The sequence below is a fragment of the Bombus pascuorum genome, chromosome 13, assembly GCF_905332965.1.
Source record: "Bombus pascuorum chromosome 13, iyBomPasc1.1, whole genome shotgun sequence".
Lineage (NCBI taxonomy): Eukaryota > Metazoa > Arthropoda > Insecta > Hymenoptera > Apidae > Bombus > Bombus pascuorum.
Window position 1 is genome coordinate 10,824,628 of NC_083500.1, and position 16,763 is coordinate 10,841,390.

Genomic DNA, 16,763 nt, shown 5'->3' on the forward strand with positions numbered 1-16,763 from the left:
TCAAAGAACCGTAAAGGATAGTGGATCGACGCTGCGAACACAAGAGCACCGACTTTCGTATTGCGTACCTTAATTGCGGATCGCGGAATATCATCTCGAACGAATCATTTATACAATATCAGCCACATCCAGGAATTCACGAGCTGGAAAATTTCACGCGCTTTACGAATATTTCAAATCGAGAAACTTAGGCGAGAAGGCTTCTTCTAATTTAGATCTTTGTATGGTAGTCTGTTAACCACAAATGAAATGTTACGTCGTCTTCGCGTATTGAGTTGGCAACTAAGTGATTGTGGATTTTGTAATTAAGTGGCATTGACCACCAATATTTTCCCCAACCCAATTTCACGAGTTTTACGAATATTTTAAATGGAGAAACTTAGTCGAGAAGGCTTCTTCTAATTTAGATCTTTGTATGGTAGTCTGTTTGTTAACCACCTGAGATGCAAATTGAATGTTACGTCGTCTTCGCGTAATATTGGGTTGGCAACTAAGTGATTGCCAATTTTATCAGTGCTATTTAATGACAACATCCGCAATCGCTTAGTTGCCAATCTAACGTTCTCCCCAACCCAATTACACGAGCTTTACGAATATTTCAAATGGAGAAACTTAGTCGAGAAGGCTTCTTCTAATTTAGATCTTTGTATGTAGTTGATAGTCTGTTTGTTAACTACAAATGAAATGTTACGTCGTCTTCGCGTGATATTGAGTTGGAAACTAAGTGATTGTGGATTTTGTCATTAAGTGGCATTGACCACCAATATTTTCCCCAACCAAATTTCACGAGCTTTACGAATATTTCAAATAGAGAAACTTAGTTGAGAAGGTTTCTTCTAATTTAGATCTTTGTATGGTAGTCCGTTTGTTAACCACCTGACATGCAAATTGAATGTTACGTCGTCTTCGCGTAATATTGGGTTGGCAACTAAGTGATTGCCAATTTTATCAGTGCTATTTAATGACAAAATCCGCAATTGCTTAGTTGCCAATCTAACGTTCTCCTCAACCCAATTACACGAGTTTTACGAATATTTCAAATGGAGAAACTTAGGCGAGAAGGCTTCTTCTAATTTAGATCTTTGTATGTAGTTGATAGTCTGTTTGTTAACCACCTGAGATGCAAATTGAATGTTACGTCGTCTTGGCGTAATATTGGGATGGCAACTAAGTGATTGTCAATTTTGTCAGTGCTATTTAATGACAAAATCCGCAATCGCTTAGTTGCCAATCTAACGTTCTCCCCAACCCAATTACACGAGCTTTACGAATATTTCAAATGGAGAAACTTAGTCGAGAAGGTTTCTTCTAATTTAGATCTTTGTATGTAGTTGATAGTCTGTTTGTTAACCACCTGAGATGCAAATTGAATGTTACGTCGTCTTCGCGTAATATTGGGTTGGCAACTAAGTGATTGTGGATTTTGTCATTGAGTGGCATTGACCACCAATATTTTCCCCAACCAAATTTCACGAGCTTTGCGAATATTTCAAATAGAAAAATTTAGTCGAGAAGGTTTCTTCTAATATAGATCTTTGTATGGTAGTCTGTTTGTTAACCACAAATGAAATGTTACGTCGTCTTCGCGTAATATTGGGTTGGCAACTAAGGGGTAGGTTGGCACTATTAGGTGGCACTGACAAAATCCGCAATCACTGAGTTGCCAATAAAAGTTTTCACTCTATAGAAAATTTACAAACTAATATTTTTATACGCTTTTGCAATAACTTTGTCATTGCGGAGGAAATATAAAAGCATTTTTAAAAAGCTCGCCTGAACGAAGATAATTGGCGACGAGTTTTAGCACGCAATTGCCCAAAAGTAATTGTACGTATCGATTAAACGAAATTAACTTGAATACTATCCGAGCAAATGTTTAAATTTCCATGGTGAAATATGAGTAAAAGACGCGAATAGCGTGTAGAGGATGAAAAGGCCAGCGTATAATTCTCCCGTAAAATACAGAATATTTCTGTAGGGAATACGAAGAACGGATTAAAACGCAACGTTGTCTATAAATATGTAATTAACATGCGTTTCATTGGTATTTTGTATATACTAAAGACGGATATAATTTTCGGGATTAAAGCTGGTCGCCGACGGGTTAATAAATACGTCGCACGGAAGTTAGATCGATATAGTTACACTGGTTTTCGGTTTGAATGCTGGCAGCAGGATGCAGCTAGAGCGGAGGGAAAGAAGAAAGGATGGTTCGGTTGGTGGGGACAGGGCGCGAAGAGAGGCTGTAGGCTATTAAGACGTTCGCGCCGAGATAAAAGAAAGCTGTTGAACCAGGAGAAACAAGAAGAACAGGACGAGGAAGACGGCTACGACCCGAAGAATCAGAAGAGGGAAGAAGAGAAGAAGAAGAGAAAACCACGAATAGAAACAAGACGAAGACGAAGAAGAAGAAGAAGAAGAAAGGATAAGAGAAGAAACTCGAGACAGTCGGTAGGATGAGAATGAGAATGAGACTGTGGATAAAAGCGTTATAGAAAGATCTGTGTGTGGACGAGGAGGAATAGAGAAGAAGAGAAAGGATCGGACCAGAGGGAGAAGAGTGAGAAATATTCGAGAGGCAGAAGATACGAGTGAAAGGTGAAGAACGAAGGCGAGGCGGAAACTGGAAGGGGGAAGGCGTTAAGAAGGAGAGAAAGAGACTCGAAGCGAAAAGAAGCCACCATTAAAATGAAAAATGACATTCTCGCTGACATCCCCGCGGTGATCTCACTTGCTCCACTCGGTAGTTACATACCTTACCCCTCTGGGCAAGCAAACAGCCTCCCTACTTGGAATTATTGGTGATTTTTTAAATCTGTTAAACAGGCCTCTCGACCGCAGTCAGCCCAGGGGTTCCCCTTTCTCCGAGACCTCCATCTTTCTTTCTCTCGAGGGATCCAAGCGGATTTCAGTTGCCCAAACGTTCCCGCTCTTTCCCCTCTGGCGCGCACAACCAAGGGACCATCCTCCCCGGCCTGCTTAGCACCTTGTTATTTATTTTTCAAACTTTCCACTTTTCACCCCCTTGTGCCTCTTTTATATTCGCGCTGATCCTCGGCTACGGCGCTCTTGGACCAACAACGCAGTAATCGAATATCGACGCTAGTTTTCAGATTATCTGCAAGCAGGAAATCTTATTTCAACGCGCATTCAAGCCACGCGTTTTACCAAATTTCTCGGGACGATTAAGATCCGATAAGTTTCATTTGGATGACAAATTTTCGGCGATGCGAATTATTCAGATTTAGATAAATCGCGTCGCACAAGTATAATTCAGCAAACATCTAATTTCATGTCATCGACTCGTGCAATTCCATCACAAAATATATAAAAGCGTAGCAAATACTCGGTTGGCAATTAAGCGATTGCAGATTTTTTCATTAAGTGGTAATGACAAAATCTACGATCACTTAGTTGCCAACCCAATGGGCACATTAATTAAAACTTCAGATGTTCGTCGCGCTTATGGGAAATTTAACGATGTGGACGTTTATAAAATACACGTATCACGGAAAATGAAAATACTGGCATAGAAAGTATAATATATTTTGGTAATAACATAGGATACGTGAAAGAGACCTTCGATTCGATTTTTCATAGTGTATATCAATTTTGAAAAGACTGAGAACGGTGGCGTTTTGATTGGCCGACCGTGACATTATTTGGGACATGGACGAGCCACTCGATCATCCGTAGAACCCTTCATTTGCATCGATCGACACGTACGACCGCAGACTATAATTTCTCGCAAGTTCCACCAGTTACAAGGACTCCGTTGTTCGAACACATGGGACCGGTTAGACGAAAAAAGCACGCGCATCTCTCGATATCCATTCGTGTCAGTGGGGTGAGCACAATGGCAGATCGTACGAAAAGTCTGATTTATCACTGGCATCGCCCCGGGGATATTTGTATTGGGAGACGTAACGAAATGCGACATAATAGCTCGCAGTAGAACCCCGATGCATTGTAAGCCTTCTAATAGCGTGACACGACCGCTGACATGCTGGAACAGGCCGTTCTATCAGGGGAACTGTTTGATTTACCACTAGTTTCGCGATATAGCGGCTCCATTCTGCTAAACCATCTTACGCGTTTTTTCCCTTTATCATGGCTACGTTTCTATCTTTCGTCGTACCTTCGACCGACGTCGATTTTAAACGTTAAATCGTCTTTAGTAATCTTATTCGACTTGCAGCAGAAACTGGCAAATTTTATTTGTCATATGTTGGCTTGGCAACTAAGTGGATTTTGTCATTGCCACCTAATGTCATTTAGTTGCCAACCCAATGGGCACATTAAGTTAAACTTTAGATGTTTGTCGCGCTTATGGGAAATTTAACAAAGTAGACGTTTATAAAATGCACGTATCACGGAAAATGAAAATACTGGTATAGAAAGTAGGAAATACTTTAGTAATAACGTAGGATACGTGATTTTGTCGTTAGGTGGCAATGACAAAATCCACAATCACTTGGTTGCCAATACAATAGTACGACAGATGATTATTCGAGACAAGCAGTGTTTTCTCGGTAGAAAAATATGTAACAACGAACGTGAATTACGTTTTTAACGCTTCTTTTTCTCTTACTCTTATCTTCTTTCATTTTTCAATCGAAGATCGTAATTCAAGAATTGTAAATAGAGGGAGAAAGCTAAAGACCTATGACGATCACAATGTGTTTTTAGTACAAGTGTAGCAACAAAACTTAACTCAATACCTTACAAAACTTAATATCTTTGATTATTATACCGATTATTACCGAGATTATGAAAGAAGGTCGTACCATTGTTCGATTGTGATTATTTCACAAGTACATGCCACTTCTATGCTCACACTATTACTGCCCACTGAAAGGGAAAAAAAGAAATATAAATCGAACATAATTTTTTCGTAGAAAAATATGTAACAACGAACGTGAGTTTCACTTCTTTTTATTTTCTTAATCTTGTCATCTCTCATTTCTCAATCGAAGATGGTAATTTGAGAGTTGTAAGTGAAGAGAGAAAACAAAAGACCTATGCCAATTAAAATGTGTTTTAATTACAAGTGTAATATATAATTTACCTTAACAAAACTTAATACCTTTGATTATTATACCGATTATTAAGGAGATTATGAAAGAAGATCGTACCATTATTCGATTGTGATTATTTCACAAGTACATGCCACTTCTATGCTCACACTATTACTGCCCACTGAAAGGGAAAAAAAGAAACATAAATCGAACATAATTTTTCGGTAGAAAAATATGTAACAACGAACGTGAGTTTCACTTCTTTTTCTTTTCTTAATCTTGTCATCTCTCATTTCTCAATCGAAGATGGTAATTCGAGAATTGTAAGAGAAGAGAAAAAACAAAAGACTTATGCCAATTAAAATGTGTTTTAATTACAAGTGTAATATGTAATTTACCTTAACAAAACTTAATACCTTTGATTATTATACCGATTATTACCGGGATTATGAAAGAAGATCGTACCATTATTCGACTGTGATTATTTCACAAGTACATGCCACTTCTACGCTTACACTTTTACTGTCCCACTGAGAGGGAAAAAAATAAACGACGACATAAATCGAACATAAGAATATAAGAATCGTTTTCACGGAGATTAGCAAACGATGGAAAAAGAAGTATCTTGTAGCAGGTCCGGTAAGAGGGTTGGGCATTCTGCGGATTACAACGTAGATCGTGCAGCGTATGTAAATAAAAGGAAATAACAGGATAATGGAAGATCTTGAGTGGACAGAGGATAAATTCCACCGCAATACATGTATCATTCTTATCTTGTCTACACGCTAAAAATTATAAGGTGTAGCTTAAACCATACGTTATATACAAGACTATATATGTCTGAAACGCGAATAAGATAAAAATATGTGTCACGAATATTCCAAAAATTTCTATCAATACCTAAGAACATTGAACCGATTGCTTTGACCGAGTTAGAAGAATCGAAGGACAATTCTTTAAACGTTAAAAAATCCACCCTTTGACAATCTTACGAAACGGCGAATAAATCCAAACGAACGTTCTTTTCCATTTATTTATTTTCTACCGTAGCAAGAAATCTTGTAATTTCAATTTGTTACAAAGAACAAAAATCGATCCGTAAAATGTAACGTAAATTATAAATAAAATAAAATTTGTAGTACGATCTAACGCGTTTGACCATTTTCTTCAGTCACATACAAGTCTCATCCAGACGGATCTAATAGAATCAAGGGGCAATCTTTTAAACGTTAAAAAATCGACCCTTTGACAATCTTACGAAACGGCGTCTCTACCGTGGCAAGAAATCTTATAATTTCAACTTGTTACAAAGAACAAAAATCGATCCGTAAAATGTAACGTATATTATAAATAAAATAAAATTTATAGTACGATCTAACGCGTTTGACCATTTTCTTCAGTCACATACAAGTCCCATCCAGACGGATCTAATAGAATTAAGGGGCAATCTTTTAAACGTTAAAAAATCGACCCTTTGACAATCTTACGAAACGGCGAATAAATCGAAACGAACGTTCTTTTCTATTTCTTTATTTTCTACCGTAGCAAGAAGTCTTGTAATCTCAACTTGTTACAAAGAACAAAAATCGACCCGTAAAATGTAACGTACATTATAAATAAAATAAAATTTGTAGTACGATCTAACGCGTTTGACCATTTTCTTCAGTCACATACAAGTCCCATCCAGACGGATCTAAGAGAATCAAAGGACAATCTTTTAAACGTTAAAAAATCGACTCTTTGACAATCTTACGAAACGGCGAATAAATCGAAACGAACGTTCTTTGCCATTTCTTTAGTTTCTACCGTAGCAAGAAATCTTGTAATTTCAACTTGTTACAAGAACAAAAATCGATCCGTAAAATGTAACGTACATTATAAATAAAATAAAATTTGTAGTACGATCTAACGCGTTTGACCATTTTCTTCAATCACATACAAGTCACATCCAGTTTCGAACGATGCCTGAAAATTGTTTCAATCGATGATAATCGATGAACAATAAAAAAAAAAAAAAAAAAAAAAATATAGAAAGGATAGCCAAAAGTGGAATTCTATTTGAAGAACATTTTCCAACGATTTGCCGAGTATCATGGGAAACATAAGAGCGGGGCGAGAGGGGTGGCAGAGGGAGAAGTGCGAGCTGCAAACTGGGGAACCGAGAGGGAGCGTTACATCGTGGAGTGAATGTCATTTATACCGAGCGATGCGGTACACATTGTTAGCCGCGATGACGGCACCACCATCCCTGTCAGCCATTGTATATTTTTTGGATCGCGATTTAGCTGTGATGTACGGCTGCGGCTTTGCGCGTTATACTAGTCATATACGGCCGTCCATCAGGTATCGCGCTATTACGCGTACGCGATGCCACTTATCCGAAAAACGCATCGCCGGGCTTCTTTCAGCTCTCGACGCGCTAATGCGGAAAAATCGTGTCAGCCAACATCAAAGAAATTTACGGGCTGTCGTTTCTTCCTTTCTCATCCTTCTGGTTTTTACCAACGAAAATCAACGCAACGAATAGATTTATATTTCCAAAGGCAATTTCTATATAATTCCATGGAACAAGAGCTTCGCTAAATGTCCTCAATGCATTTCCTCTGTTTATTTTTCGCCGACTTCTTATCGTTCAATTATTAGGTTGTCTTTCTTTTACAGACACGTGTTTTACATCTTCATACAAACGTGAAATCTGTCGAACGTTGTGATCTTTATTTTCATAGAACAAAATGGATCGTTCGATAAAATAATATAAAACGGAGAATCTTGTGCTTATATTATTTCCTTACAAAACGAAAGGAGCTTTCCCACGACCCAATAGACTCGAATTGTAACTTTGCATCGAGCTTGCAGTACGTATATTCGTTGACAATTCGTCACCGTGAACATTTCCACTGATCGAACGTGTCCTAGTCCAGTTCTAATCTCTGATCGAATGCTTTAGATTGCTTCGAGAATTCGTAATTCCCTTTGTCGGGTATAGCATATACACATTGCTGTTTTTGTTAGAATTTAATCCCAAAGTTAAGATTAATAATCTGTGGAAGACACAGTGTTTATGTTAAAATAATATTCAGTGATGTTTATTAAACAGAACTACAGAACCAAATGTATATAAGCGAGTGGTATAATTAACAACGTATGGAAATTGTTGATTGTTGGCCAGTTACTCTCAGACTAGACGTAGGTAGTGACCCGTGATCCCTTAAATATTTTGAACCCCACTCTCTATACAGTAACGAGTATGAGCTGTGTAAGTGTCCTGTTCAAATGCCTGTGTAGGTGTCCGTGTAAGAGTATTTGTGCCTATGCGTGTAATATCGTCGTATTCCAACAGTTTAAAATATTTTCTACAATTATTCCTCTGCACATTCTGCATAAGCAGAAAATCTAAAGCAATCCGACGTTCGTCACGTTTCAGACGTACAGGGAGCAGCGAACGTGTGGCTACCTACGAACACTGGTAAACGTATCTGTTTATATATGTGCAGCATCGTGAACAAATGGTCTAAGAAATATCGGGTGAACTATAAACAACGTCGCGAGAAAGCCTAAGTGCCGACAGGCCCATCAATGTATCGTCGGTCCTTCGGTCGAATAGAAGAAAGGCCTATGTGAACACGTACGCGATGGGGTTATGAGAAAAGACAAAGGGATGCTTAAGGGAGAAAGACGAATTAACAGTCAGTGTGAGTCGAGAAATCAGAGAATGTTGTCGAGGAGTGTGGTCCGCGTGAAAGAGAGCGTTGGAATCATGGTGACGAGACTCATAAATTAACTATTTTATTGTCATAGTTATAGAACATTATTGTATTTAGTTCACCTTAAACAACCATCGTTTCCTGTTTAATTCATTTGAAATAAATAATAAATAAAATCCTACGTATGGAAGAGAAAATTTCTGGACTGTAGGAGCAAGGGTGGGCCAGGGTGGTGCAAGTGCAACAAGACGGTCGCGAGCAGCTAGTAAGCCTCCTTAAGTCCGTAACTCTAGCGTGATTTGTGTCCTCTCTTGGCCTCTGTCCCTTTCCGTTTCTGCCACAGCTTGCTCTGCTCTGACTATACTATACTATACATACTATACCATAGTACACTACACTATACGTAGCCAGCTCGTCTCTGCTGGCAGCCTACCGAGCAATTAACAAGTCCCCCTCGAGGACTAATCCCGCTAATCCCTTGACTGATGCCCCCCTCTCTCGTGCTACCTCTCCTTCCTTCACCTTCTCCATGACCCGCTACGTCCGGGACGCTGGCTACCAGCATCTCCTACGTTCAAAGGATCCTCCGATGTCCAACGTTCGATACAGCATTCTCAAAGATAGCCACGGATCTTGGCCACAACACTTAATCCTCGTTAACCCTCGTACGGTCCTTGCTCGATTTTCCGTCCAATCGTATTTTTCTATCGTTGGAAAATTAACGAACCTCGTGTATCCGATTAGGCACACAGATTCCGCTTACTTGGAAATTCGATTCTAGCGGGGATAATTCATTGTCTTTCGTAACAATCTTTTTATCTTCTAGCGAAGCTAACGCGGAACTATTGGCTTGGCAACTATGTGATTGCGGATTTTGTCATTAGGTGGTTTTCACAAAATACGCAATCATTTAGTTGCCAACGCAATATACGAGAAGCTTCGAACTTGCTGTACGTTTCTCGGATAACCGTAACATGTTGCTTAGAGGAGGTTGCGAAGAAGATAACATAAGAGCGAAAATGCTGACAACGTGGACCTCGACGACGTATTTGAAAATTCGCGAAGCGTATTATTAGGTTGTCCGAAAAGTTTCTTTCGTTTTGAAGAAACAATAGACGCGCAGTATTTTTTGTTTTATATTATTTTGTCGCATTATTTTTGTTAAATTGAGATAAACACCGCGACATTTCACGGACTTGGCTTCGTGTTTGTGAAATACGTTTGCGAAAGAAAGACATTTTTCGGACAACCTAACACGTTCTGCACGCGTAGCTATCGAATTTATGCGGTATTTTTCATATAGCCTCGAGAAAGACGTTAGGACAGTTTTCTTTTTCAATCCGAGTATTTTTGCTTTTGTGAAGCAAAATTCATACGGAGATACCTGTTTATACAAAGAAGATAAATTTCGGTCTGTTTGTGCATGAGAAATATCTTCGAAAGGGATGAAATACGAGACGAACGTGAGTGGTTTGTCGAGTAATTTTTGTTTCATTTAAAATCCTGTAAAATTGTATATTTAGTACGATACGGTTCTTTATCCAGCAGTTTCCACAGTCTTCAGCTCCTTGCGGCTGTTCTACGTTTAACGATGCCACGTATCCCCTTCCATTTTTGATTGGAGATTGTTGGTTTGCGTTCGATTTCACCAGCTTTTTGCTTGTATCATATTGTATCCAGGGTTATTCGATACGTGGCCTGATTGAATTTCGTTTTCTATTAAATCGAGCTGTAGTGAAATATCGTTGTGCATTCTAGTCGTTACGAATATTTTGATATTATACGAATTTATTTGTCATACGCGATTCTTCCATTTGAAAGTGTAGAAATATATTCGCACCGTTAAAGGGTTGCCTGGTTTTGTTGCGTTAAAATTCAAAGTTTTTTAGAACGTATATCAGCAAATGGATAATAAGTAGCGTTCTATTATTTTGGTTGGTTTCTTTAAATAATAAGAGAACGATACTTTGATCGTACGTTTGTTATTATTTAAAAGCATTGATTCTCTCTTTTAAATGGAAACAAAATATACAGGTAAAAATAAAAATCTGTATAAGACAAATATCGATATTTATAATTGTGTGTATATAGCAGATTAGCTCATTTATGCTGGTAATTAATAAAAGAAAAAGAAAAGAGGTAAAACTCCCCTTGTTGGGGAAAAGGAACGATCGTGTTTTTGGCTCCATCATCCTGGACACTCATCATCCTATATTAATATCCTTCCACTATGAAACCATTTACAATCTACCCTTAGGGAACAGGATTATAAGAACGACCTTAGAAAAATCACTTATCGGCTGTGACTGGGGTTCGCCAGATTTACCAGCATTCGAGAGGTGACTGTTAATGGCAAAATTAACGTTTCCTTCTACCAGCTTTTCTGTCTTTCTCCCTTCTTATATCCTCCTTTTTACTGTACAATCGAATTATTCTATTAGGTTGTTCGAAAAGTTTCTTTCGTTTTACAAGGAAACAATAGACGCACAAGGCTTTTTGTTTTACATTATTTTGTCGAATTACGTACGATTTTGTTTCGTCGAGATAAAAACCGTGACATTTCACAGACTTGCTTTCGCGTTTGTACGAAGGTGCATTGTTGTAAGAAACACACACATTGCGGAAGAAAGACACTTTCCGGACAACCTAAACATGCAAACATTCATCGTGACACTCGAGCAAATTTTACAAAATGTCACGCTTTCTCTCTTTTCTTTGTCGAACCTCCACGAGAGAATTATTTTGTTACAAGTTACGGGTTACGATTAATTAAGTTATTTTTCTTGGATCGTCTGGGTAAATTTACATTCCTTTAAATCAAATTCCTACTGTAGACTTTGAGAGTAAAATCCTACACGTTAACACTTTGACTGCCACACCGAAATCACACGTTTCGCTGAGGACGCCACGCGAGTATTTTTATTATCCGAAGCATACAATGACAAAAAATAATAATAAATCGACGACGTAAGAAGACATTCTTCCCCGATCGACCGTTTGTCTTATTGGTGGTCACTGGCGACCACCATGGCGCCTTGATAACAGTCGATAGCGACGTATTATAACAAGGCTTCGTTTATCTCGACAAACCATTCGCATTCATCTTCTCGTCGCAAGCAAAACGTGCGGAATATATCGTTGAAACGTGTAGAAGACATTGGTAAACGGTATTTGCTCGTTCTATGTATAATAGCAAGGTATGTTCACGCTTCTAACTTCAATTATACGATTACAAAGCAGCATTTACGATTATTTTCTGTTGAGGTTATTAGATGTATGTGAGCAAAGGAACGCGTGGATAAATTGTAAGATAGAAAATATATTTTAAATACTGAAGTGTAAATACAAATCGGAATATAACTGAGCTGATCCAGATCCGCACGCTAGCAGTGCTACTCTATGACTGAAAGCTCCGAAGCCATCGTCGCCTGTCTACAGTTTATGGTCTGCCTTCGTCCCAGTCTTTTGTCTATACGCTGTCGATGGCTTCGGTGTTTGAGAAAAGATAAAAAGATCTGATGTAGAGTTTTCTTAGAAGTGGTGACCACTTCAACATTTTCTAAGCTGTGTTTATAATAATATTCTTAGATTACCCCTCAATGATATGGTTAGGTGCAAGATTTGTTCTCATTTTTTTTATCGATGCTCTAATAAAAATGTTTCATCGCTCAATGGGGCACTTTTTATTTCAAAGTATCTTCTATCTATCGGTTGTATTCAAAATGCCCTAACTGTCCATTTTCATGCAATTTTTACAATCGCAAGAAGTTCAAGCGCTCCGGTCACCAATGACCAACGTGGCAGTCAAAGTGTTAACGTACGGATATTTGTATTAAAACAAATAAATTTTAGCTTTATTTTTCAAACGTTTACGTTTACCGAATTTTTCTATAATATATAGCATAGTGGAAATCATCCTCTGTTCCTCCTGTGAAACTTATCACATGGTTCTAACGTCGATGGATATTTCCGAGGTATTTGAGCTGATCAATGGACGAGAAACTTGCGTCACACTCTGTACACATTTTTCGTTTATTATACGATCAAGTAGCTGAAAGATATCGAAGAATTTCGAAAGTGAGATTGCTTCGTCAACGCGAAAATTGTATATTAATCCTTTGCACTGCTATGTCGAATTTAACTCGACATCAGATTTTATCTCAGGAGCTGCTTTGTCTAGTTTCACACGTGTACCGTTAGCTGCAAGATTTGTTCTCATTTTCTTTATCGATGTTCTGATAAAAATGTTTAATCTCTCAATGGGGCACTTCTTATTTCAAAGTATCTTCTATTTATCGGTTGTGTTCAAAATGCCCTAACTGTTCATTTTCATGCAATTTTTACAATTGTAAGAAGTTCAAGCGCTCCGGTCACCAGCGACCAACGTGGCAGTCAAAGTGTTAATGGGAAACCAATATAGTCTCTTTGTTTATTTAATGTAATTATCTGCTCCTTGAAAGCAGGATTCCGCCACAATAGAATACAAATTTCAAGATTTACCACATTGCTATTCCTATAATAATTATTTAATATAATCTGAAATAATAAATAATAAGAAACGACGTCTGCACCGATCGCTTACTGGATAAATGAAAACGCCGGTGTGAAAAGTAAATCGAAGGAAAACAGAGAATAAGTTAAACGTTCGACGATAGATATTTTTCGAAAATATCTCAGATTTTTCACCAAGTTCAGGTATCCGATGTTTCCTTACTGTTACGCTTCCGTCTATCGTCGCTTGCTACTTGTTTGTTCCCGTTCTGCGGTGTACGCGATAAATGAAAAATAATTGGAAATTAACACGGGCATTGAATTTTGCAAAGTATGCGACTATTGAACTGCTATACGTATTATTATGCAAAATTAGCAGCGCGAAGAAGGGACCTTGCAGCTAAGATACGAGTCTTAACAAAACTGAGCGAGTCGAAGGACCAAGCGTTTTCAGAAGCGAAAGCTTTATAATGTCTGGTGAAAACCAGCGTGTCAGTTACTTTATAATTGCACAAAGGAATTAGCATTTCGCGTTAAAGGAATTAATCGTCTTGCATTGTAGAACGAAAAAAGCGTTCCATCAGTTATTCCGGCGACATTGTTTCGTAGACGTACGAATGATAAATGAGAGCTGAAGCGTGCTGATGCATATATTTCATATCTTGTTGCCTTTAATATGTCAACAGATTACGCAGAAAATACAAGAAGGATCGCTTTTTCAAAAATATCATTCGTTTCCTCCGGCGATATTTATTACATCCACGTTGCTATCTCTGCTCTTTCTTTTTCTTATTAATCAACGATACGACTGTGCAGCTTGTGTTTATCTTCCGCTAATTCATTCGTCGCGTATCCGTCGTTCCTTTACGTCTGATAGCGATCGAAGTAACAACAATCGGGAAGATCTTATTGTCAGCTTAATATTGGCCTGGCAACTAAGTGATTGCGGGTTTTACCATTAGGTGGCAATGACAAAATCCGCAATCACTTAGTTGCCAATCCAATACAACAGATATTGGCAAGAAAAACACAGGATGGTTCGTCATTTATGATAAAAATTGGATCAGGGAATCAATCAATCAGAATCAAACATAACAAAATTACATCGAACACCTAGTTTTGAAGATAATCGAGCCTGATAATTCAAAACCCGACAAGCCCAAGCACGTGAATTTGTCTAATTCCCAGCTATGCAACTAGATAATCGACAGAAGTCGCTATAGTTACCGAGGTAATTGCATTGACGCAACATATGCGTCAGTAGCAGTAAACGTGTCAATTATATCGACCCAATTTCACGAAAAAAAGGACGCGGTAGTAAATCATCTTAAAGGTAATCGGCTGGAAGCAATAACGATGATTTACAGTAAACGACTAGGTGTTTACAGGCAGGCTCTGTCACGATAGAAGAATCTGGCCACACGAAGGTGAGTGGATTTCGTGCAAGTTCTCCACAGCCAGAGGTGGCAAGTTCGCAGCCAAGTTATATACGCCTCGTATTGTTCCCTTTGACGAATATAAACGTCAGTGATCGTGGATTTATAGTCGGTGGCCTGACCTAAGCGTGCAGCCTCGCCTAATCGCTCTTTATCTTCTCGGTAATGTCTCTATTAAGCTTGGACAGTTCGATGGAAAATTTTGCTCTATTGATCAAGCGATTCTTTGCTAATCAAGCGATTAAAACGTTCAAAAATATACGAACAAGAATCGTAAAAAGAAATAAATCGAATTCATAGTTAATTTTTCAAAATCATGTGGGTCAGCTTCCTAAAATAGAGGACAAAATAGAGGAATACGTATGACTTACTTATCGAGCAAACTTAACGAGTCAACCGATCTGTTTCCAAAGAATTGACGATCAATTCTGTAGCCGAGTAATAATTTTCCGAAAGGCTGAATCATTCGCTTCGTTAACAAAATCCACGCCAGTCTTTTCAAATTGCTATTCCATTCTATTTCTTTCTATTTCTTTTTTTTTTTTTACGTTTCACGATATGACGTGGTATTCATCGTGTCGGGCAATTTATGATGGCAATTGAGTGTGCACGCGTGAAAGAGTTCCTACGGTTACGAAGAGCAGGCATTTCCTGTCTACCGAATGGCACCGGCACCATAAACTGGGCCTCAATGGGCATAGCAAACGGAGTCTAATAAAAGTGATAAAAGCAGAAAACCGAAGGAATCTTTCGAGACGACTTTGGAAAAGGAAGACGCATCCCTGTGGCTTGACGAGCGGTGAAAGAGCTGCACGCTGATCGCAGTCAACGTACAATAAGCCAAACACCGATCTCGATGTCGATCTCGATCTCCATCGACATCTCTCTTCCTCTACGAACTTTTCAATTTCTCGAAACTTTATTACCTTGCCGAGGCAACGTTTCTACCGGTAACTCGATTTAGTGACACTTAAAAGAGACGTTCCTCGCCACAACTAAGTATCCAGATGAACGTCTAACATCAGCGATGGGACCGATCGATCCCAACGCACGTGTTCCGAGCAAATCGCTACGAATTTTAACGAGTTTTTCAAAAATTGTTTATACGCGTTTGACGATATTTTTACTTGGTTCGAGGGATACCAATGTTTCTCTTCGTGTTTATTCTTATAAAATATTTATCAAGGTAACATTGTTATTATTATTTATTCTTATACATCGGGTTGTCCGAAAAGTTTCTTTCGTCTTTTAAGGAAATAATAGACGCATAATGTTTTTTGTTTTATACGAGTTTATCGAATTATGCACGAACATGATAATAGAAATATAATTCAATAAAATAATATAGAACAGAAATTGTTGTTCATCTTATGAAACGAAAGAAACTTTTCGGATAAGCAATATTATACGTTATACATCCTCTGACCTCGCGTACTATTTATTATCGAATAATCAAACAGATTGAATTTAAAACGCCAATTCAAATTAAAGCCACTAATTCAATTACATTCTGTCTGCTTCGAGTGTATTTCCACCGGTATCCGGAAAATCTAAGCGAATCTGTCGATTATCAAAATGTCTCAAATCACTCTACGTTTGCTTGTTATTAACACTAGAACTACCGATAGTTAGCACGAAGCTATTTCTACCAAAACCATGAAAATGACTGGTCTTTAAACAATATATAATAATAGAATATTTTTATTTTATTGGTTTATTACTTTCTTACAGAAGCAATTCCATTTTATGTAGAACATTTCTGGTATTATTAATCCATTAGAAGCTTGACACATTAATAAAATAGTAGAACCAGTCATTTTCACTGCTGTGGTGTTTCCAGTGTCAGCATCTAGCGATCGATCCGCGATTTTCCTGATAACTGACATCGTCGTATCGAACGATACGCGGTAAAAATTTGAAAAACGTGTGGCAAGTTGTAGAAAACGAGGAAACTGGTTAATTGGGGTTCGATAAACAGATTGCAGGACCCTTTTACACTTTGACAAGTACCATTTTGACTGGTATTGGTATAATTAGCCTCGATACAATATTATTTTCAGCTTGGAGTACATAAAAAACAAAATAAAATTATTCTTTTAGTTATCGTTGCAAAA

At 38.1% G+C, this 16,763-nt stretch overlaps 1 protein-coding gene across 1 annotated transcript in view; it reads right to left on the minus strand.

The window, feature by feature from the left end:
• The window catches only part of LOC132913749 (E3 ubiquitin-protein ligase Rnf220-like), a 218,485-nt gene that overhangs the window by 70,010 nt on the left and 131,712 nt on the right, over positions 1-16,763 (minus strand). The window lies entirely within an intron of this gene.